Source organism: Xyrauchen texanus, chromosome 23 (genome assembly GCF_025860055.1).
Source record: "Xyrauchen texanus isolate HMW12.3.18 chromosome 23, RBS_HiC_50CHRs, whole genome shotgun sequence".
Lineage (NCBI taxonomy): Eukaryota > Metazoa > Chordata > Actinopteri > Cypriniformes > Catostomidae > Xyrauchen > Xyrauchen texanus.
In genome coordinates, this window is record NC_068298.1 from 2,566,492 (window position 1) to 2,567,190 (window position 699).

A 699-nucleotide genomic window follows, 5' to 3' on the forward strand; every position below is an offset into this window, starting at 1 on the left:
AACAGTCATGCAGCAGAGGGATGACAGGAACTCGGTGTGTAGTATGCAGCAGTTGCAGACACCACCATCGGCTCGAAGAAATTTTCTGAATGAATTCCCGTATTTGCGCCGCTTAAATACCCGTATGTCCGGGGCGGGACATGCAAATACTGGTTGCCAACTCTCATTGGCCTTTTTTCATAGTTCAGAGGTGAATATCGGCGCTCAAGAGAGACCCCTAGTGTCGCTTCTCTGACACAACGTGGAGAGAGCGACAGAAGGGAACACAAAATAAGTAAATACAGAAGCACTCTCGTTGTGGAATAAGTGGGGTGGAGCAAAACTTGCGTGCGAGCGTCTTTAAAGGAAACACCCGGTGTTACATCTCAAATGTTTTAATGCAATGTAGCTTTATTAAAGTTAAAATAATACAGAAGCAGATCGTTTTAATAACTACAAACTCTGAAACTGGCATTTCTCTGTGCGGTCAGTGCCTGCAACTTCTGAGTTGTGCAACTGTCCCGATCTAAGTGGGAGAGATTGAAACTGCACCCTATTGATGAACACACTGTCGCGGGGACGATCATCCCTCGACCATGGACGCTTAATGCAGCTAGATGATAACGTGATGGCTCCCGACTTATTGAATCATAATATATGTCACTGTGTGTCAGCTTTATTAATAAGAAAGAGTTTGTTTTTCTGAGAGTTAAAGATGGA